This window comes from Tursiops truncatus, chromosome 9 (genome assembly GCF_011762595.2).
Source record: "Tursiops truncatus isolate mTurTru1 chromosome 9, mTurTru1.mat.Y, whole genome shotgun sequence".
Taxonomy (NCBI): Eukaryota; Metazoa; Chordata; class Mammalia; order Artiodactyla; family Delphinidae; genus Tursiops; species Tursiops truncatus.
The window spans coordinates 30932522-30955548 of NC_047042.1; the positions used below are offsets into that span (position 1 = coordinate 30932522).

General features: G+C 40.5%; 1 protein-coding gene across 1 annotated transcript in view; it reads left to right on the plus strand.

Moving 5' to 3' along the window:
• The window catches only part of HYCC1 (hyccin PI4KA lipid kinase complex subunit 1), a 182302-nt gene that overhangs the window by 117103 nt on the left and 42172 nt on the right, over positions 1–23027 (plus strand). Inside the window, exons 13-16 of the transcript XR_012333916.1 lie at positions 2313–2482; positions 3069–3169; positions 19478–19614; positions 19913–20028. The gene's annotated coding sequence lies outside the window, so the exon portion shown is untranslated. The remainder of the gene's footprint in view (positions 1–2312; positions 2483–3068; positions 3170–19477; positions 19615–19912; positions 20029–23027) is intronic.

Below are 23027 nucleotides of genomic sequence, written 5' to 3' on the forward strand. Positions count from 1 at the left end.
GCATAAAGTGGTAAATTTTGAAATGATTTTTGTAGTTTATGTAGAGAAAGATACTTTTTAGGAAGCTGGTCGTCTTATGCTAAATATGGAACAGTTTTCTCCCCAGCCTCCCCTTCTCCCCAGACTTTGGGAATTATTTTATTATTTCTCTGTTGATGACCAAAGTATCTCATTTCATCATGGAAAGTTTGAGGTAGAGCACAGGGATCTTTGATAGAAATACACAAACATATACTTATGTATATACTATGTATGTTTATTCATGTGTATATATACATCTGTAATGTGTGTGTGTGTGTGTGTGTGTGTGTGTGTTTATGCCACTTGATGAGGTACCGTAAAATTCTCCTCGCATTCCCAAGTACCATCAAGTTTCTGCCTAGAGCGCTAAATTGGCTTTTTTGATTCCTGCCAAATCTTGCTCAGGGAAGCCACCTATGGTCTCAAAGTTCTGTTACTATTTCCATATATTTTGTGAATATTTTCCTTTTGAAAAGAACAACTCCTCCTGCTCGTTTTTCATCCATGTGATGTCACACATGCATACACGAAAGATGAAGTGGTGACCTGTCCTTTTTATTCTTTGCCCTACAAGCTCAGGGCCTGATGCTATTGCCATATTCTTACACTTGTAAATACAGCAAGTGGGCTCATGTCTCGAGTGCCCTCTCTGTGCCTGGCCCTGTATCTGGGACCTGAGAGGGGGCGGTGAATATAACGGACGTGAACCCTGCCCTCATGGGGTTTATGTTACCCCTGCCGCCAGTAGGATCTCTTAGCTCTGCCAAGCTCCCCAGTTACCAGGGCAACAGCACTTTTGGAAGGGGAAGGAGTTCTGACAAATGTGCGGTATGATACACAGTTCTGCACACAAAGCCATTTATTTTAGGCTGAAGCATTTGCAGCAAAATTTGAATACTTTATCTGGAATGTGTCAGATTGAATGCTTTATGATATCTTTTTGGTTTTCTTTGGTAGAACATTTATACAGTAAAAGCTTTGTTATCATAGATTTCTCAACTAACTCTCTGCCAGTCACTGCAAACAAGATGTATGGACTAAACAGGGAGATGGTCCCAAGAATCTGAGCCTGTCTGAGAGAAGTATTACAGGTCATTACTGAAGTGAATCAGGAGGATCTGAAGGATTTTGTACTCAGTGCTCTAAGGTAGAGGTCCCCAACCTTTTTGGCACCAGGGACCGGTTTCGTGGAAGACAGGTTTTCCATGGATGGGGGTGGGGGGGTGGGGGATGGTTCAGGTGGTGATGCGAGCGATGGGGAGCAATGGGGAGCGGCAGGTGAAGCTTCGCTCGCTGGCGCGCCGCTCACCTCCTGCTGTGCCGCCCGGTTCCTAAAAGGCTGCGCACAGGTACGGGTCCATGGTCCAGGGGTTGGGGAACCCTGCTCTAAGTTCTTGGGACAGAAATAACAAAAAAGAGGTTTTGCTGGGCCACAGCTGCTACTAAATGTTACCCATTCTGAACCAAAGAACAAGAAGCATCCCTGATCCCACCCTCCTCAACCCAAGAAAAAATACTGAGTCCTGAAATTCCCATTATAAATGGAATCTTTTTGGTTAAGTTGGCATCGCTCTTGGAAAGAGGGTCAGTCAATCCAAGAGGACCATCCCCAAACTTGGGCTTGCCATTAACCTTTCCTAGGATTCATGTGTGCAGGGCCCAGCCAGCACGGTTTGCCGAGAGAATGAGACACCACAGGTGAGCATCACTGGTTCAAAACCTGGAGGGAGAAAGAGAAAGATGCTGGGCAGCCTTGCCTGGAAAGGTCTGGAAAGCCCCAGCCCCAAGAGAGCACTTTAAGCATGGAGGCATCTGGAGACGGGTGGCTGCTCAACTCTGCAGAGGGCCAGCTCTTGTTTGCCTCTAAGTGATTTCTGATATATTTCCAAGCACAAAATCAAACTTTCTTCTTTAAGAATCTTAACGATGGAATTCCTTGGCGGTCCAGTGGTTAGGACTCCACACTTCCACTGCAGCGGCACAGGTTCCGTCTCTGGTCAGGGAACTAAGATCCCGTAAGCCATGTGGTGTGGCCAACCCCCCCCCCCCAAAAAAAAACCCAAAATCAAAACAAAACAAAAGAAATCCAAACAAAAAAGAATCTTAACGAATGTTCCTGCGTGTGTCCTAGGTTTTTCTACGACAGGGATGTTTTGGACATCTCTTGTCCTTGCCCAGGCTGAGGCAGGAGAGGCAAGGTGCAGCACCCTACAGCCCCAGAAGGGCTTTGTCAGAGCACACTGTGCTGGGAGGTCACAGGTGGCAGAAACTGCTGGCCTCTCTTTCCACAGCCCACAGGAAACATTTGCATGTCTGACACTTTCTGCACAAAGCGGCCCATGGTAGCAAAGCCCAGATGTGGTTCCCAAGCTGTTCACGGCACTGCTTTGTGATTCATCCTTTCTACACGGTCTCTGGGAGTCCAGTGGGGGCATCCAAACCTTCCTGTTGCCTATGTTCGGTAAGCAGAATGTTAAAATTTTAGAAATTCCTTGCTTTCACTCCTTTTAGAGGTAAAATAGTAATTAGCAGAAGCAAGCGTTTGTTTCTTGGGGATATGTTTGTGAAAACATAACAAAACTTTTTATTTATGACTTGCATTAGTTATTTCAAGCTTAAGAAATGTGCCCTTTTGAAAAAGTTGGAAAAATAACATGTTAAAGAGGGAGAAATTACTTACACCATTGTTCCTGGGTTGAATGGTGACACAGATAATTTAGTCAAAACATATCTTTAACCATTTTTTGGGTGCGATAAGTTTGTGAGTCTCTGATTAGAGCTGGCTGAATGTTTCCCCCAGAATAATGGGTTTTGAGCATTAATAATAAACCTCTAACTTTCACAAGCAATTGCTATGACTTTATTCATATGCAATAAGGCCCTTCTAACAGATTATACAATTAACTTTCTGCAGTTAAAATGAATGAAATATTAATGGTTTTTGAGGAATCCAATGGAATTAAGTTAAAACACATTGACTTCTACCACTTTATGACCAGTTAAAATATATTTTTCATTATTTGAAATCGTTTTCTCCCAACATGTAGTAATCTGGGAGAATTAAATGACACCGAAAATTCTGGAAATGAGGAGAAAGGGACTAGAACCGCAAGCACCAGGCAGATGAAGAGAGAGAAGAGTCGTTTAGGTAAGTCTCCAGTTACACATATTCTACTAAGCTCTACTTGAGAAAGGGGGCACATTGCCCCTGCGGAGGCAATACTGCCGCATTGACATCAGCGATATGAAGCTGTCAAGTTCTTCTGAGCATAATGGCTTTTTAAAAATATATATACAGCAGGTTCTTATTAGTTATCCATTTTATACATATTAGTGTATATATGTCAATTCCAGTCTCCCAATTCATCACACCACCACCACCACCACGCCTCCACCGACCACTTTCCCCCCTTGGTGTCCATATGTTTGTTCTCTACATCTGTGTCTCTATTTCTGCCCTGCAAACCGGTTCATCTGTACCATTTTTCTAGGTTCCATATATATGCGTTAGTATATGATATTTGTTTTTCTCTTTCTGGCTTACTTCACTCTGTATGACAGTCTCTAGATCCATCCACATCTCTACAAAAGACCCAATTTCATTCCTTTTTATGGCTGAGTAATAGTCCATTGTATATATGTACCACATCTTCTTTATCCATTTGTCTGTCGATGGGCATTTAGGTTGCTTCCATGACCTGGCTATTGTAAATAGTGCTGCAATGAACATCGGGGTGCATGTGTGTATTTGAATTACAGTTTCCTCTGGGTATATGCCCAGTAGTGGGATTGCTGGGTCATATGATAATTCTATTTTTAGTTTTTTAACGAACCTCCATACTGTTCTCCGTAGTGGTTGTATCAATTTACATTCCCACCAACAGTGCAAGAGGGTTCCCTTTTCTCCACACCCTCTCCAGCATTTGTTGTTTGTAGACTTTCTCATGATGACCATTCTAACTGGTGTGAAGTGATACGTCACTGTAGTTCTCACTTGCATTTCTCTAAAAATTAGTGATGTTGAGCAGCTTTTTCATGTGCTTCTTGGCCAACTGTATGTATTCTTTGGAGAAATGTCTATTTAGGTCTTCTGCCCATTTTTTGACTGGGTTGTTTATCTTTTTAATATTGAGCAGCATGAGCTGTTTATATATTTTGGAGATTCATCCTTTGTCCGTTGATTCATTTGCAAATATTTTCTCCCATTCTGAGGGTTGTCTTTTCGTCTTGTTTATGGTTTCCTTTGCTGCGCAAAAGCTTTTAAGTATCATTAGGTCCCATTTGTTTATTTTTATTTCCATTACTCTAGGAGGTGGATCAAAAAAGATCTTGCTGTGATTTATGTCAAAGAGTGTTCTTCCTATGTTTTCCTCTAAGAGTTTTATAGTGTCTGATCTTACATTTAGGTCTCGAATCCATTTTGAGTTTCTTTTTGTGTGTGGTGTTAGGGAGTGTTCTAATTTCGTTCTTTTACATGTAGCTGTCCAGTTCTCCCAGCACCACTTACTGAAGAGACTGTCTTTTCTCCACTGTATATCCTTGCCTCCTTTGTCATAGATTAGTTGACCATAGGTGTGTGGGTTTATCTCTGGGTTTCCTATCCTGTTCCATTGATCTATATTTCTGTTTTTGTGCCAGTACCATATTGTCTTGATTACTGTAGCTTTGTAGTATAGTCTGAAGTCAGGGAGTCTGATTCCTCCAGCTCCTTTTTTTTTCCTTCAAGACTGCTTTGGCTATTTGGGGTCTTTTATGTCTCCATACAAATTTTAAGATTTTTTTGTTCTAGTTCTGTAAAAAATGCCATTGGTAATTTGATAGGGATTGCATTGAATCTGTAGATTGCTTTGGATAGTATAGTCATTTTCACAATGTTGATTCTTCCAATCCAAGAACATGGTATATCTCTCCATCTGTTGGTATCATCTTTAATTTCTTTCATCAGTGTCTTATAGTTTTCTGCATACAGGTCTTTTGTCTCCCTAAGTAGGTTTATTCCTAGGTATTTTATTCTTTTTGTTGCAATGGTAAATGGGAGTGTTTCCTTAATTTCTCTTTCAGATTTTTCATCATTAGTGTATAGGAATGCAAGAGGTTTCTGGGCATTGATTTTGTATCCTGCAACTTTACCAAATCCATTGATTAGCTCTAGTAGTTTTCTGGTGGTGTCTTTCTCCATGTATAATATCATGTCATCTGCAAACAGTGACAGTTTTACTTTTTTTTCCAATTTGTATTCTTTTTATTTCTTTTACTTCTCTGATTGCCATGGCTAGGACTTCCAAAACTATGTTGAATAATAGTGGCGAGAGTGGATATCCTTGTCTTGTTCCTGATCTTAGAGGAAATGCTTTCAGTTTTTCACCATTGAGAATGATGTTTGCTGTGGGTTTGTCATATATGGCCTTTATTATGTTGAGGCAGGTTCCCTCTATGCCCACTTTCTGGAGAGTTTTTATCATAAATGGGTGTTGAATTTTGTCAAAAGCTTTTTCTGCATCTATTGAGATGATCGTATGGTTTTTCTTCTTCAATTTGTTAATATGGTGTATCACATTGATTGATTTGCGTATATTGAAGAATCCTTGCATCCCTGGGATAAATCCCACTTGATCATGGTGTATGATCCTTTTAATGTGTTGTTGGATTCTGTTTGTTAGTAGTTTTGAGGATTTTTGCATCTATATTCATCAGTGATACTGGTCTGTAATTTTCCGTTTTTGTAGTATCTTTGTCTGATTTTGGTATCAGGTGATGGTGGCCTCATAGAATGAGTCTGGGAGTGTTCCTTCCTCTGCAATCTTTTGGAAGAATTTGAGAAGGATCAGTGTTAGGTTTTCTCTAAATGTTTGATAGAATTCACCTGTGAAGCCATTTGGTCCTGGACTTTTTTTTGTTGGAAGATTTTTAATCACAGTTGCAATTTCATTACTTGTGATTTGTCTGTTCATATTTTCTATTTCTTCCTGGCTCAGTCTCGGAAGGTTATACCTTTCTAAGAATTTGTCCGTTTCTTCCAGGCTGTCCAATTTATTGGCATAGAGTTGCTTGTAGTAGTCTCTCAGGATGGTTTGTACTCTGTGGTGTCTGTTGCAACTTCTCCTTTTTCGTTTCTAATTTTATTGATTTGAGTCCTCTCCCTCTTTTTCTTAATGAGTCTGGCTAATGGTTTATCAATTTTGTTTATCTTCTCAGAGAACCAGCTTTTAGTTTTATTGTTTTCTTTGTTTGTATTTCATTTATTTCTGCTCTGATCTTTATGATTTCTTTCCTTCTGCTAACTTTGGGTTTTGTTTGTTCTTCTTTCTCTAGTTCCTTTAGGTGTAAGTTTAGATTGTTTATTTGAGATTTTTCTTGTTTCTTGAGGTAGGCTTGTGTTGCTATGAACTTCCCTCTTAGAACTGCTTTTGCTGCCTCCCATAGGTTTTGGATCTTCGTGTTTTCATTGTAATTTGTCTCTAGGTAGTTTTTCGTTTCCTCTTTGATTTCTTCAGTGATCTCTTGGTTATTTAGTAACGTATTGTTTAGCCTCCATGTGTTTGTGATTTTTTTTCCCTGTAATTCATTTATAATCTTATAGCATTGTGCTCAGAAAAGATGCTTGATATGATTTCAATTTTCTTAAATTTACTGAAGTTTGATTTGTGACCCAAGATGTGATCTACCCTGGAGAACATTCTATGTGCACTTGAGAAGAAAGTGTAATCTGCTGTTTTTGGATGGAATGTCCTATAAATATCAATTAAATCTAGCTGGTCTATTGTGTCATTTAAAGCTTGTGTTTCCTTATTAATTTTCATTTTGGATAATTTGTCCATTGGTGTAAGTAAGGTGTTAAAGTCCCCCACTATTATTGTGTTACTGTCGATTTCCCTTTTATAGCTGTTAGCAGTTGCCTTATGTATTGAGGTGCTCCTATGTTGGGTGTATATATATTTATAATTGTTATATCTTCTTTTTGGATTGATCGCTTGACCATTATGTAGTGACCTTACTTGTCTCTTGTAACATTCTTTATTTTAAAGTCTATTTTATCTGATATGAGTATTGCTACTCCAGCTTTCTTTTTGACTTCCATTTGCATGGAATATCTTTTTCCATCCCCTCACTTTCAGTCTGTATGTGTCCCTAGGTCTGAAGTGGGTGTCTTGTAGACAGCATATATATGGGTCTTGTTTTTGTATCCATTCAGCGAACCTGTATCTTTTGGTTGGAGCATTTAATCCATTCACGTTTAAGGTAATTATCGATATGTATGTTCCTATGACCATTTTCTTAATTGTTATGGGTTTCTTTTGGTATGTGCTTTTCTTCTCTTGTGTTTCCCACTTAGAGAAGTTCCTTTAGCATTTGTTGTAGAGCTGGTTCGGTGGTGCTGAATTCTCTTAGCTTTTGCTTCTCTGTAAAGCTTTTGATTTCTCCGTCGAATCTGAACGAAATCCTTGCCGGTAGAGTAATCTTGGTTGTGGGTTCTTCCCTTTCATCACTTTAAATATATCATGCCACTCCCTTCTGGCTTGTAGAGTTTCAGCTGAGAAATCAGCTGTTAACCTTATGGGAGTTCCCTTGTATGTTATTTGTCGTTTTTCCCTTGTTGCTTTCAATAATTTTTCTTTGTCTTTAATTTTTGTCAATTTGATTACTATGTGTCTCAGTGTGTTTCTCCTTGGGTTTATCCTGCCTGGGACTCTCTGCGCTTCCTGGGCTTGGGTGGCTATTTCCTTTCCCATGTTAGGGAAGTTTTCGACTCTAATCTCTTCAAATATTTTCTCGGGTCCTTTCTCTCTCTCTTCTCCTTCTGGGACCCCTATAATGCGAATGTTGTTGTGTTTAATGTTGTTCCAGAGGTCTCTTAAGCTGTCTACATTTCTTTTCATTCTTTTTTCTTTATTCTATTCCATGGCTGTGAATTCCACCATTCTGCCTTCCAGGTCACTTATCTGTTCTTCTGCCCCAGTTATTGTGCTATTGATTCCTTCTATTGTATTTTTCATTTCAGTTATTGTATTGTTCATCTCTGTTTGTTTGTTCCTTAATTCTTCTAGGTCTTTGTTAAACATTTTTTGCATCTTCTCGATCTTTGCCTCCATTCTTTTTCTGAGGTCCTGGATCATCTTCACTATCATTATTCTGAATTCTTTTTCTGGAAGGTTGCTTCTCTCCGCTTCATTTAGTTGTTTTTCTGGGGTTTTATCTTGTTCCTTTATCTGGTACATAGCCCTCTGCCTTTTCATCTTGTCTATCTTTCTGTGAATGTGGTTTTTGTTCCACAGGCTGCAGGACTGTAGTTCTTCTTGCTTCTGCTGTCTGCCCTCTGGTGGATGAGGCTATCTAAGAGGCTTGTGCAAGTTTCCTGATGCAAGGGACTGGTGCTAGGTAGAGCTGGGTGTTGCTCTGGTGGGCAGAGCTCAGTAAAACTTTAATCTGCTTGACTGCTTATGGGTGGGGCTGGGTTCCCTCCCTGTTGGTTGTTTGACCTGAGACTACCCAGCACTGGAGCCTACCTGGGCTCTTTGGTGAGGCTAATGGCAGACTCTGGGAGTTACTCACAACAAGGAGTACTTCCCAGAACTTTTGCTGCCAGTGTCCTTTTCCTCACAGTGAGCCACAGCCACCCCCCACCTCTGCAGGGGACCCTCCAACACTAGCAGGTAGGTCTAGTTCAGTGTCCTATGGAGTCACTGTTCCTTCCCCTGGGTCCCGATGCACACACTACTTTGCGTGTGCCCTCCAAGAGTGGAGTCTCTGTTTCCCCCAGTCCTGTCGAAGTTCTGCAATCAAATCCCACTAGCCTTCAAAGTCTGATTCTCTAGGAATTCCTCCTCCCATTGCCGGAACCCCAGGCTCCCCCAGGAAGCCTGATGTGGGGCTCAGAACCTTCACTCTAGTGGGTGGACTACTGTGGTATAAGTGTTCTCCAGTTTGTGAATCACCCACCCAACAATTATGGGATTTGATTTTATTGTGATTGCGCCCCTCTTACCATCTCATTGTGGCTTCTCTTTTGTCTTTGGATGTAGGGTACCTTATTTGGTGAGTTCCAGTGTCTTCCTGTTGATGATTGTTCAGCAATTAGTTGTGATTCCGGTGCTCTCGCAAGAGGGAGTGAGTGCATGTCCTTCTACTCTGCCATCTTGAACCAATCTCCCATAATGGTTTTAATTAAGTAAAATTGGAGGTTAAAAAAAATAAACAAAGATAATCAAGCAACATTTGTCCTTTACGCAACAATGTTCTGCAAAAACCACTGTTGATTTCATTAATTTACATGTCACAAAACAATTAGCTTTGTTTACCCATCTCTCTCAGAGTGTGGGTGCATCTGAATTTTTTCCTAATTATGTTTATAAGGAGTGTCGACTATAAAGGGTGTTGAGTAGTTCAAATAAACAATTAGTATTGTAATTACTACAACTGGGGGTAAAAAATGCCATCCCCTGTTCATTTTGTCCCACCGTTAACATGTAAATTGTGGAGTGGGATGTGGAGGGTCCTTTGGGGAGGGGGAATAAAGTTAGGTCCCCAAATCAGAGCAGCCTGCCGCACAGAGAGCTTGACTCCACACTCGTGTCCATAGTCCTTTGCCTCAAAGTCTGATCGATAAGAACATTAGGAACCAGGAACCCAAGCCCAAATAAGCTTCCAAATGGGAATTCTTACAACGCTTTTGAAGGATGTATGGCTGAGGTGATTTGTTACAGTCTTAATTCCAAAGCTTTATTCAAGTCTTGCCAGGCTCTCCTGAGCTCAGAAGCCATCATGGGCTGAAGAATGAAACTGTCGTGGCAGGAGGAGGGGGTGATGAATCTTTCTTTTTCTTTTTTTTAATTTATTTTTTATATATATTTTTTAAATTAATCTTTTTAAAAAATTAATTATTTATTTTTGGCTGCGTTGGGTCTTCGTTGCTGCACGCGGGCTTTCTCTAGTTGAGATGAGCAGGGGCTATGCTTCGTTGCGGTGCGCGGGCTTCTCATTGTTTCTTGTTGCAGAGCACAGACTCTAGGTGCACAGGCTTCAGTAGTTGTGGCACATGGGCTTAGTTGCTCTGCGGCATGTGGTATCTTCCTGGACCAGGGCTTGAATGTGGGTCCCCTGCATTGGCAGGCAGATTGTTAACCACTGCGCCACGAGGGAAGGCCCGATCTTCTTTTTGATTCAAAGAAGAAGAAAAAGTAAAACAAAACCCCAAGTCCCATTTGTACCATTTAAATGGAAGTTTTTGCCAACTACAAAAAGATGTTTGAGGGATAATAAAGGAAACTGAATATGGACTAGCTCTCAGATACTATCAGAGAATTAGTAATATTTTTAGGAGAGAGAATGGCCTTGTAGTCATGAAGGGAAATGTGCTTACTTTTAGGAGATAGGTGCTGAAGGGGTAAGTTATGATATCGACAACTTAATTTCAACATATGTTGAAAATACACATACACACAGAGATAAAACAAATATGGTACATATTAGCAATAGTGAAACTTCGATACTGGGTATATGGGCAGTCATTGAACCAGTCATTAGAGGTCTGTGTATCAGTTGGAAATGTTTCTGGCTGCAAGCAAAAGAAAACTCAACTGGCAAGGTCTGAATCTCAAAGAACCTTCATTACTTACTAAACAAGAAGTGTACAAGTTATCCAGTCAGGGTTGTTTTAGCAATTGAGTGATGCCTTCAAGGCCCCGGCTGTTCTTCCCATCTGCCTTGTCGCCCTCAGCCCACTGGCTTCTGACAGTGTCAGTTTATGACTGCGAGATCGCTGCTACAGCTCTAGGCATCACAGCCACAGTCAAAGGCAAAGCGGTGGGTGAGGAAGAGCAAAAGCAAGCTCTCCTCTTGCACTTGATTCTTTTATCAGAAAGCAAAATCTTGGGGCTGGGAGGAGGGATAAATTTGGAATTTGAAATAAACAGATACACACTACTAAATAGAAGGTAGATAAACAGCAAGGACCTACTGAGTAGCACAGGGAACTATATTCAGTATCTTATAATAAGCTATAATGGAAAAGAATCTGAAAAAGAATATATATATATATACATATATATATATGTAGCTGAATCAGTTTGCTGTATACCTGAAATATTGTAAATCAACTATACTTCAAAAAAAAAAAAACCCACAAAGAGATATCATCTCACGCCTGTTAGTATGTGTATAATTTAAAAAAAAAAAAAGATGTTGGCAAAAAAAGAAAAAAAAAGCAAAATCTTTCCCAGAAGCCCCTAGGAGACTTCTCCTTCCACCTCAGTGGCTAGAACAGTCAGAGGCCAATCCTAGCTACAGGGGGTCTGGGAAATGCCATCACAATAAGTGACTTACATCAGTTGTGATTTATCCCCTGGGGCTAGGGATGCACTGTCTCCCAGAGCAAGATTGACGTTCTGTTAACAGAAAAAGGGGAAATGGCAGCTATTTCCCATTTGTTAAACATATGCTCTTTTTCTCTAGAGAGGATATGGTTCTGCTTTACTAGGTAACAGAAATGATTTTAAATGAAAGTAGAACCAAAATTCATTCTTCACTATATCCTGTTGCTGTTTAACAGGAAAGTAAATGGTGCCCAAAAGAGACTTTAGCTTTCTTGTCTTCCTGGACAGGGTCTCTTTAGTCCAGTGAAATAGAAACTCTAACCAGCCTTGAAATCTATCTTTTGTTTCACTTTCAAGTTTTATAATACATTTCAATATACAGTTTGCTTTTAAAGCTTGTCCTCATTGTGATGGACATGAGGCAGCAGGATAGAATATATACTACCGCTCATCCTATTTTTAGCCACAGTTGATCTAGTGTCCTCTCTTTGCAAGGATTTGTGATAGGTGAGTTACATGTTCTCTCATTTGTGTAAGAAGGATGTGCTTGCCTATTGCAAAAAGCCCCAATTCAGTCTGAGTCATCAGACTTAATAAAGAGAAAACCAGAAGCTTTCAGCAACTGTTCTAACTTCTACTTTCTCCCCAACCTGTGTGAGGCCAATATAAGATAATCTCGACATCTGGGCTGTTTAAATGGAAGTCCTGATCAGAGCAAGTAATAGTCCTAACTAGAGTTCCCTCCTGTCCTCTTCCCTAGCCCTTGGCCCCAAAGTAGGCTTTCTTTTAGAAAGAATGCTGCACACTCATTGTAGATGGATTAAAATGAATCCCCAGACCAATAATAGCCACCTAACCATCACTGGGAGCTGTAGTCATGTGTCCTTGGGAGGCAGACATAGCCTTGCCTGGCCTGGGCCAGAAGGTCTTTGCGTGTCCGGATGTCCCTCAAGACCACAATGGCACATTTGTCTGATGATTTAGCATTTGGTGTTAATGGCTGGCATTGTGCTCAGGTATATCATGGCTGGCTGTCCCCTGTTTCTGGGTACCTTCTGGATGTGGCTGACTGTGACACTGACTGCTACACCAGGGCTCTGTGACAGGGCTGGCTTGGAGCAGGCCCAAGAGCCCCCTTTTCTCTACTATGTCAACCAGCACCAACCCCATCCCCCCACCCAGGGTCCCTGACTCAAGTATCTTATTGGGGCTGCACTGTAGCCTATGGCTTGCCTGTCTCCCTGCGGTGACCCCTGGGAGACGTCCCATTGCTGATAGAAGCCACGTGACTATTCTACCTCCAAACTTAGATTTAACGCTTAGGATAAATATTTCAGTGATTCTCTCCAGTGTTTTATATGAAACATTTCTCTCTTTTTTTTGCATTCTTATTTATTTATTTTTGGCTGCACTGCGTCTTCATTGCTGTGCACAGGCTTTCTCTAGTTGTGGCGAGCGGGGGCTACTCTTGGTTGTGGTGCGCGAGCTTCTCACTGCAGTGGCTTCTCTTGTGGAGCTCTAAGTGCACAGGCTTCAGTAGTTGCAGCATGCGGGCTCAGTAATTGTGGCTCGCAGGCTCTAGAGCGCAGGCTTAGTAGTTGTGGCACACGGGCTTAGCTGCTCCGTGGCATGTGGGATCTTCCTGGACCAGCGATTGAACCTGGGTCCCCTAAATTGGCAGGCGGATTCTTAACCACCGTGCCACCAGGGAAGTCTGAAACATTTCTCTTTAACTTAAATATAGTAAGGGCACATCACTTAAAAAAAAAAAAGGATCAGTGTCCTGGAGGATGGGAGAGAGAGGTGTGGTGAGGAGTGGCTTTGCTGGGCGCCCATAGAAACAGGAGGTAAAGGTGGAGCCACAGGTGTGGGCCGGTGGGAAGGTGTAATGGTGGAAAGTGAAGGAAGTCCTCTTCCACTGCTTTTATATCTTTAGTGGCTTAGCAAACAGGCTATCAGCGCAGAGTGAGGGTGGGAAATGTTCCAAGAGAGAAGAGAAATCAGGAAAGTAGGAAAGTAAATGGACGAGAAAAACACAGTGTGAGGGTGGGCAGCCTAAGGCCCCGCTTATGTTTAGTGATAACGTATTTGAAGGGAGATCAGCCAATGGCGAGTAATGTACCCCCGGCCAGAACCTCTCCTCTCACTGGGCCAGATGGAAGATCGAATAACAATCCAGAGAATTCCTGATGTGAGGGGCCAGCTCGCAACAAATTCTTGCTAGTAGCTGGGGGCCAGCAGGGCCGGCCTAGAGCAGACTGGGCTACCAGCCAAAGACCCTGCTCTTCAGTGCAGTAACCGTCACTGGAAGATTTGTCCATTGCTGGGCTGTGATATGGATAGCAAAGTGCTGATGCCTCAGGCATTGCTGAGGTGGTGAAGAGTGGAGGTGCACCTGGGGAAAGGCCACAGGGTTGGTGATATCTGCGCATGTGAAGGACCCAAGGCACTAGTTTTCCAGCACTGAGCTGCGTGGCTGGGTGGTGCTCCTGTGTCAGGAGATGGTATGTCCAACTTTGACAGCCTTCCTCAGTGCCTTCTGTTGCCCTTTGGGTTCCAGAAAGCCTCCTAAGTGACCTGCCATAGTTCCTCCATGACTGGCTTGTGGAGTGACTGGGTGATACCCACCCCCGTCTAACAGGAAACTCATCACACTAGGTTATAAGTCATTGTCTGTTGTTTGTTATCCCTGGATAACAGAAGAGTGAGAACCCTAACATTTTTTTACCACTTTATCTCTAGTGCCTGGCAGAATACCTGAAAGATAGTAGATGCTCATTAAGTTTTGAATGTGTGAATACATAAAAGAGGGCTGGCAGGAAGGAGGGATGGAACGGAGGGAGGGAGGAAGGGAGGAAGGAAGGAAGGACGGAAGGAAGGAAGCAAGGAATTCTTGTTACTATATCAGGGCTATTCTGGAGGAGGGTTGTTTAAATTGGTGGTAGCCTGTATAGAAGTTATAGCAATGCAGGTAGGTGGAGGGTGGTGGGAGCTGATGAAAAGGGGTTTAACAGGGCTCTCTAAAATGAGGAAGACACACTGGAGGTTGCAGCGAGAGACCAGAAAGACTGGGACGTCAGTAGCTGGCACAGATGGGGATCAGGTGCTATTTTGGTGAGGGTGTCAGAAAGGTGAGAATAAAGAATGATGGTCAAGATGGGCAGGAGGGAAGCAGGAGAGGGTTCCTGGGTGAAGAGCTGAGACAGACCCACAGCTCAGCAGGTGTAGTAGGTGTGTTTGAAAGGCCCCTGCAGAGATGAGGCCCCTGCAGCTGGGCATCCACAGAGGAGCCCAGTGGCTTTAATGATCGGCCTCTCTTTCCTATTCTTTCTGGAAAGAAGGGATCTCCCCTGCACTTGCTTCATCCTCCCCACTTCCTACTCTCTCTGACTTGGTACTTTACACCCCAGCCTCTGGATTTTCTTGTTTGCAGTTTGCTTTCTCTTTTCTCCAGACCTTCGAACCCATGGTTCTCCTGACCTAGAAAGCTAGCTCCACCCTCAAACCTCCTTCCTAGTGACTCCCTCTTGGCCCTCAGATTTTGCTGAGGGGTAACGTCCCCTTGAAGTCCCTGCTCTGCCTTCCCAGGTTGAGTGGCTGCCATTTCTATGTTCTTCATCACACTCTGGGCTACTTCCTTTAAAGCACATATCTCAGTGCAATGGCTTGCTTACTTCTCTGACTCCATCTCTAGATGCGAGAAAAGGGATATGGTTAAATATTTCCCTAGTGGTCACTCAATGGCAAATAAATCAAAGGAAAACAAAGCAGAAGCCCTGAGAATCCTCTCACTTGTTGAACAAAACCATGTGCTTTTCTGTTGCCTGTGTTTTTATTTCGCACCAGGCTAGTGTCTGAAAGCAAACCCATGCCAAACAGGATTTCACTTTCTCTGAGTTAACAGGCAAAATTTGCTTTAAAGAAATATAAACACATATTTCCAAATGATAAACATTACGAAATAGTAAAAAAATATACATATATATAATTTTTTTTTTTTACTATTTCATAATGTTTATCATTTGGAAATATGTGTTTTAGGAGCAACTTTGACCTACCTCATCAGTCCAAGATTTTTGATTTATGTAAGCTGTGCCTTATCAATACAGGTAAGATGAATCAAAATGAAATTAATATATTTTGAATGGTTAAGAGAACTGTAATAGACAATTAGAATGTCTCGAAATAACTGATGCAAAATGTATGTATATTTTTGTTAAAAAATGTTTTGAATTACAAACTCTAGCACAAATAGAGGAAAGTGCATCATGTATATATATCCATATATATATGGAACAATTATAACAAACACAAAGTGAATACATGAAACCACCACTCAAGTCAAAAGCTAGGATGTAGCCAGCACCCAAGAAGTCCCTCATAGGGTCCTTCTCAATTATACCCCTTCCTCACAAAGGGAAGTAGCCAGGAGCCCCACTTTTCTGGCATTTACTTCCTTGCTTTTGTTATTTTTTTTTTTAATTAATTAATTTATTTTTATTTTTGGCTGTGTTGGGTCTTCATTTCTGTGCGAGGGCTTTCTCTAGTTGTGGCGAGTGGGGGCCACTCTTCATCACGGTGCGCGGGCCTCTCACTATCGCGGCCTCTCTGTTGCGGAGCACAAACTCCAGACGCGCAGGCTCAGTAGTTGTGGCTCACGGGCGCAGTTGCTCCGCGGCATGTGGGATCTTCCCAGACCAGGGCTCGAACCCATATTCCCTGCATTGGCAGGCAGATTCTCAACCACTGCGCCACCAGGGAAGCCCTACTTCCTTGCTTTTGTTTATAGTTTCACCACTGATGTAGGCATCCCTAAATGATATAGTTGAGTTAATTTCAAGTTTAGTTTGAACTTTCCATAAATGAAGTTCTACCGTATATATTCTATTTTATCTTGCTTCTTTTGCTCAACATTATGTATGTAATCCCATGTTTTTGCAAACAGCCCTGGGTTGCTACTTTTTATTGCTGTGTAGTATTTCATTGCATAATAAACCACAGTTTATTTTATTAGTTTTCCAAAGAGCCAGATTTTGGCTTTATTAAGCTTTTCTATTGTATGTTCATTTTCCTAGTTCATTGATTTCTTCTCTTACCTTTATTATTGCTTTTCTTCTATTTTCTTTGGGTTTAATTTGCTGTACCTTTTCTAACTTTTTAATATAGATACTTAGCTCATTAAACTCAGCCTTTCTTTTCTAATATATGCATTTTAAACTACAAATTTCTCTTTAAACGGTATATCAATAGCATCTGACAAGTTGATATACTCTGTTTGAAATATTTTATAATGTCCTTTCTGATTGCCAGCTTGACCTATGGATTATTTAGAAACGAATTTCTTAATTTACAAACATATGAGGAATTTCTGATTTTCTTTCTTATTGATTTTAGCTTAATTGCCTTGAGGTCAGAGAACATTCTCTGTATGGTTCAGTATTTTGAAAATAAGATTTGCTCTAAGATCCATTATCTGGTCATTTTGTTGATTTGTACAAATGTTTCATGTGCTTAAAAAGCAAGTGTATTCTAAAGTTGTCAAGTACACTGTTTTTTATGTAACCTTTACGTAGAACACACACACATATATAACATATAAGATATATATAAGTGTATATTCTTACTATATATTTATATTTTTTGTTTATTCTATCAATTACCAAGAGGGAGATGGTGAGTTAAAATCTCCCACAATGATTATCTATTTCTTCTTTTAACTCTACAGATTTTTGAGTCATATATTTTGAGCCCTTGTTATTAGGTACATACAAAATTGGAATTTTTATATCTCCCTGATCAATTAAGCCTTTATCATTATGAAATGATTCTCTTTATTTCCAGTAATCTTTTTTTGCCTTAAAGCCTACTTTTGTATCAATTCAGTGACATGGATTCTTTTCGGTTAATTATCTGTCATTTTCTTCAATCTTTCTTAGTCTTTTGTTTTAATGTGTCTCTTGTAAATAGCATCTAGCTGTATTTTTGAATCCAATTTGTCACTCTTTATCCTCTAATTTGAACATTTAGTTTATTTATACTTATTGGTAGCTTATGATATATTTACGCTAAATCTACCATGTTATTTTGTGTTTTCTATTTGTCTGGCCTGTTATATGTTTCTTTTTCTCCTTTTTCATTTTTGTTCCTACCATATTTCCCTCAGTTTGTCTTTCTGTGTTTTATTGTGGGTTTTTCTTCATACATATCTACAGTTAACTAATTTTTCTTTAATTATAACCTCCTATTGAAACTATCAATTGAATTTTAATTTCTATTGCTATATTTTTCAGTCCTAGAATTTCTCTTTAGTTCTTTTTCAAACTGACCACATCATTTTTTACAGTTTCCAATTCCCTGCTCAGATTGTCAGAATTGGCATTTATTTCTTTCAATAGAGTAAGCATTATTATTTTACAGCCTGTGTCTGGTAATTTAAATATCTGAAGTCTCAATAGGTCTGTTTCTATTGTATGTTATTTATTGTAGATTTTGCTCATAGTGTTTCATTTCCTTATATGACTGGTTATCTTTGACTGTGTGCTGGGCATTGTGTTTTAAAATTATTATAATAAATATTAAACATACCAAAAAATAAATAAATAAAAATAAAATTATTGTAGAAGTATTTTGAAGCCTAAGATGATAGTATTTTCTTTTAGAGAGGATTTTAATGCTTCTCCCAGATGCATAGTGACCAGTAGCCATTTTAATTCAAGCTCAAGGCTTGAGGTTTTCTGGGTCATCAGATGAGGTAAAGCTGGACTACAAGTCCATGCAATGGTTAGCTTACTTGTAGTTTACTCTGACTTACCCTAAGGGTGGAGTTATAGCTCAGCCTAAAGTAAGAACTATTTTTATCTTTGTCTTTGGTGAGCATAGACTTCCATCTTCTGACTTTCTGAGGCTGCTAAAACTGCGGTTCTGTTTCACAGTTGTTTCTTCTGAATCAGCAGATACTTCAGGGTAGCCTAGGCTTAATTCTTGGGCTTCTCATGTTCTCCAAGTGTTCATCTGACATTCTCTCCTGGGCTTCTTGACTTTTTGGTGTTTTAAGATTTTAAAATAACATTCTGTTCAGTTTTTTAAAGTATAATTGTATTGCATTAAAAATTATGGGCTTCCCTGGTGGCGCAGTGGTTGAGAGTCCGCCTGCCGATGCAGGGGACACGGGTTCGTGCCCCGGTCCAGGAAGATCCCACATGCCGCGGAGTGGCTGGGCCCGTGAGCCATGGCCGCCGAGCCTGCGCGTCCGGGGCCTGTGCTCCGCAACGGGAGAGGCCACAACAGTGAGAGGCCCGCCTACCGCAAAAAAAAAAAAAAAAAAAAATGTTGTACTACATAAAAGTGTAACTTTGGACATTCTGGTTTTAAATTCTGCATATTACATGTCATTTGAGAGAAATGCATCTTTCTGGATTTTAACTTTGTTCCATCTTTTAGGTGAATGATTAAAACATGCTTTGCTTCTACTGCCTTGCAGGGAGACTGAATGTGGCACTTTGCCATATCTGTGGTCCTGATAAAATTATATGGATACAATGTTCTACTAACAGCAGTGTTTAGCTTAGTGGTAGCTGGATCTGTATTAATATTTAGGGTATTAATTGGTGATTGGATCAACAGGAAACCAAGAAAAAAAGGTAATACATATATAATGATATGGTAAATTATGACCTCACTAGCTTTTTTGGTTTACTTAGTGAAATAAAATACAGATATGAACTTAATAATGACAGGGCATAAGTTTTAAAAACTAGAAAAAGCGGTATCCAGCTTTCTGTCATTCTCTGGTACTATATTTAAAATATTTTATTGTAGTTTTTAGATATTTATCCATCACAGATTTTTAATATTAAATTCCTAAAAACATGTTTCATTTTAATACCCTGGTATTACCTATGTATAATATACTCATGTAATTTCTATTAAAGACAATTTCTATGTGTAAAAGATAACTTTTATACCAAGTAATCTGTCTAAACTGGGAATTACTATCTGGAGACTTATTTGTTCAAATGTCAATCCATTTTTAGCTTTTCCCTCTAATATCTCTTTAACCTTCCTTTACCCAAGCAGAATGTAGGATTTCCCAAGTTTTTCCAAGTCTTTTGATTACCAGTCAGCCTGATTGTTTTCATTTCACCTAGGAGGTTTGACAAGGCATTCTCTGAAAGCACAGCACTGAAAAGGCTAACTTATTTAAAATCTGGACTGTTGGTCCTTAGGCCATGTTGATAACTTCAGTCACAAATTAAAGAAGAGTGTGATATATCAGTAGAAAAATGTAAGTGCTTTGATTTATCTAATATCCTGCTTTTCATATCATCTTACTCTCAAAGCATGTTTTCATTTGCTTGCAAAACCCAGCTTTTTTTTCTTCTTCTTCTTCTGGTTGTAAAGGCTTTGCCTTTAGTGAGCACACAGGCCTGCTCTTTGCTTCCTACTCAGCCTATGATTGCTGATGGGAATGATAACCCTGGTTGGCACAGGGGTTTGGTCAACTGCAGTCACTCTGCATTAAACGATGATGTAATTGTAACCTGTCTCTTAAAACCAAGAATAAATATTGTTTCCCTTTGCAGTTGGCCATGTCTTGCTCTTCACTCAGAATGCCTCTATCACCACCGGCTGTGCGGTCCTGATGCTTGTGTTCTCATACAGAAGGGAGCTGGAGCAAGTATGGCAAGGCTGGTTCACTGTGAGTGTCTGCCATCTCCCCCCTGTGCTGTGAGAGTGAATGTCACAGGCAAGACCAGAATGCCCTTCAGTGAGTCATCTCTGGATGGCCCTGCTCACTGATCTGGGATCTGGCTAATCTTTCACCAGTGTTCTCCTTACCCCTAATTTGTTAGTCAGAGTCTAAATCTCACAGTCATGAAGGCAATAGAACAGCAGAGTCTCTGTTTGCAAGGTACAGATTAGCACCGGATCTGGTGCTACTGGGGTGGGAAGAAGAAAACGCTGAGAATAAATACAACAACATTTGGCTTCAAACCTGCATTGAACCTCTTTCTCTCAAAAGTCTTTGGGTTCATTTAGATGCTCTTCAAACTGTCAGATAAGTAACTGTATGTATTACAATGGGCTGAGAAAGTCTATCCCTGGGTTCCAAACTCCGTTTACCCTCCTTCCTTCAGTGGTCTGCTTCACAGCTGGCGAACCTGGCCAGCACAGCACCCTGGCGAACCTGGCCAGCACAGCACTGACCAACACCATTCAGAAGGACTGGATTGTAAGCCTCACAGGTGACAACAGAGGCCAGCTGGCTGGTGAGCTGTGGATATAACAGGGCATCACATGTTCTCTAATCTGCTGAGAAGTAGGCCTGATTTAGTGAACAGAGTTGATGAGACAATTAGCGCTCCGAGAAAGGCAGGAAAGTAGCATTTAATAGAAGGTATTTGGAGTCAAAGAGACCTGCATTTGAATGCAGCTAAAACCAGCTATGGCTCTTACCAGCTGCAAGTTACTTAACTTCTCTAGACTTTACTTTCCTCATCTGTAGAATGAGAGAAATTATGACAACCCCCCCACCTTGCCGCCAGCTCACTTTTGGGAAGGATTATGTGACATACAGGATTTGTAAAGCACTTAGCACTATATCTGCACATGGGAAGCATGTAAGAAATGGATGAGACTGTTATTATCAGAAGAATATATAGACCATACTTTCGGGAGAGAAATCCCTCTGAATATATTACAGAGGTTCTTTGGTCATTTTAGATTTGAAAAATAAGTGAATTAAAAGATTTCTTAATTTTTGTCTGTGATAAGCTTCTACTTTCCCCAGAAAATTCATCCCCAAGTGTGACTTGATTATCACCTAATCACTAGTAATGAGAGGTAGAATCATTTTTTTCAATAATGGAGCTAAATGGAAGAATCTGGCATCTTTTTATTTTTTCTTCCATTTATAAAACTTGGATCATTTTCATTGTGAGATATTCAAATTGCCAAACTAAAGCAGGAGATCTTGTCTTACCCTATATTTGTGCAGTTGGTACTCTTGGCTAGAAAACGTTCATGAGAGTTGATAGCCAAGATAAAGGAAGCTATTACAGAGGACTCTATTAAAATATACTCCTTACAAAGTGTAGAAGCCCCTTATAATCATGTTTTCTTCTAAACTACACTTATTTGGATGTACTGTGGCTTAAATAACAACACCCAAAATAAAACAGCTATGTGGGTACAAGCCAGGTGACATGGTGTTGAAAGTGTCCTGTCTCTGGGTAAAAGAAAATCTTCCTGCTTGCTGTTAATTAATTTTAAAGAAATCTAAAATAAAGCACAGATTCAGATCTGAGGTTTATTCTAATTTTAAAAATCATCTTGTAAATATGTTCTTTAATGATGGTGGAATAGTTAAGAGAATAAGCTTTAGGGTCAGACTGCCTAGGTTTGAATCTCTGCTCCACCATTTACCTTCCCTGTGACCTTAATTAATTTCACTTCTTTATGTCTCAGTTTCTTAATTTGTAAAAGGGAGATACTACGGACCCCTTAGAGTTGTTGCGAGGGTTGAGTGAGATGAATATGTGTAGAAGGCTTAGAACTATGCGTGTGGCAAAGAGTATTCAACTATTTCTGTCCTTCGTCCCCTGTTTTTTCCCTCTCTGTCCTGTCAACGTGTGAGTCATAATGGCTATTAATACTATTGTTGTTCGGACAGTGGGATGTGATAGAAAGAGTGCTGAGACAGGAGTTGGAATAATTCCAAGTTACCTAATCTCTCTAGCCCTCAGTTTACTCCTTGGTTAATTGTTCAAATTCCAACAGAACTGATCTCAAAGGTCTTTTCCAGGTTGAAAATCCTATGATTAATCTATAGTCAGACTAAAAGGGATCTTTCCTGTTTTCACTGCCATTCACCCAGTGCGGGCTCGCAAATCTAGCAAATACACGACATTAAATTCACCAGGAGGAGAGACTCATGCACTGAGTTGCAGTGTTTCCGTCCTGTCACTTACAGGGATGAATGCAGCTGTCTGGCGGCTGGACCAGATCATCAATATATCTGCTCCCCTGTTCATGGGCCAGGTGATGACATGGGCATCTCATGTGATCGGTTGTGGTTTCATTCTTGGATGGAGCTTGGTTTCACTTCTTGTTGAGTTTCTATTTCTATCCAGGGTTTTTCAACTAGTTCCCCAATTGGCTGTAAAACCCCAGCGACAAACGGGGGCACTTCCTAGAAAGGCGACAGGAGGCTGTGAACATTCAAGGCAATGCAAACTCAGAGACAGCGCTTTCTTTTTTTTTTTTCCCCTCCTTTATGTCAATGCTTCATTTCTGCTTTTCAGAGCTTGTGTCTAACTATAATCTTAATATTCTGTCTGCAAATGTGCCTCAAACAGTGAGAAGTGAGAAGACTCCAATAGTGCCATTTGTTATTCAGTTCATATGGTTGGTGGAAGCAGGGGGGTCTGCCATGTACAGTTACACAGATTGTACACTACACAACTCCAGGGGCTCCATTAAGTGAGTTTCCACTGTGAGTAGCACTCCCTGGGGACCGTGCAGTTTACAGCCTGCAAAACCTATTCCATGGTCCTTAGGGCATATTCCTTCCTATTTTATCATAAGCCTCTTTCCTAAAGACGCTAAACTAGAGAGACAACTATGTCAGGGAATATGGGCTGTTTTTTGGTCAAGACAATAGATAAATTGGCCATCCCTGCTATCAGCAGTGTTTTT